The sequence below is a fragment of the Phalaenopsis equestris genome, unplaced genomic scaffold, assembly GCF_001263595.1.
Source record: "Phalaenopsis equestris unplaced genomic scaffold, ASM126359v1 Scaffold000212, whole genome shotgun sequence".
NCBI classification, from domain to species: Eukaryota; Viridiplantae; Streptophyta; class Magnoliopsida; order Asparagales; family Orchidaceae; genus Phalaenopsis; species Phalaenopsis equestris.
In genome coordinates, this window is record NW_018164654.1 from 153,649 (window position 1) to 154,277 (window position 629).

The following is a 629-nucleotide window of genomic DNA, read 5'->3' on the forward strand; positions in this document are numbered from 1 at the left end:
TTGATGATCTAGCTAGGAGAGTACATGTTACAGATTCGACTTATGTTAATAAAGGTAGAAGTAAACCTAAAAGAACTTGGTCATGTTAACCTAAATAAGTAGAAGAATTTATATACATATGAGACTATCTTATTTATTTACACATCTCATACCTTAATATGCAAATTGAAGAGGAAGAGTTAGTCGAGCAAGCTTACCTTCTTCATTGGTTTTAGGGAAGAGAAAGAATGAGCAAATTGAAGAGGAAGAATGGGTTGAGCAAACCTACCTTCTTCACAAGCGAAGAGGAAGAATTGCGCAAGCAAGCTTACCTTCCTAACTGGTTACAAGTAGGAGTGGAGCAGAAGCATGAGAAAGATGAGAGTTTCAGTGGTCTCTGTAAGCCGTGATTCCGTCGTTCTCTTCCCAGCTAGCTCGAATGACGACTGTATCGTGAAGAAAAAGGTTTTTAGGGCAAAATCTGGAGAAGAGTGAGAAGTTCAGAATGAGCGAAGAGGAAAAATGGCATGAATAATCATACTTAACTCAAAGTTTTCTAGTAAGAACGAAGCGGAAGGATGAGAAAGATGTGAGTTTCGGTGGTCTCTGTAAGTTGTGATCTTGTCATTCTCCTACTAGCTAGCTTTGAT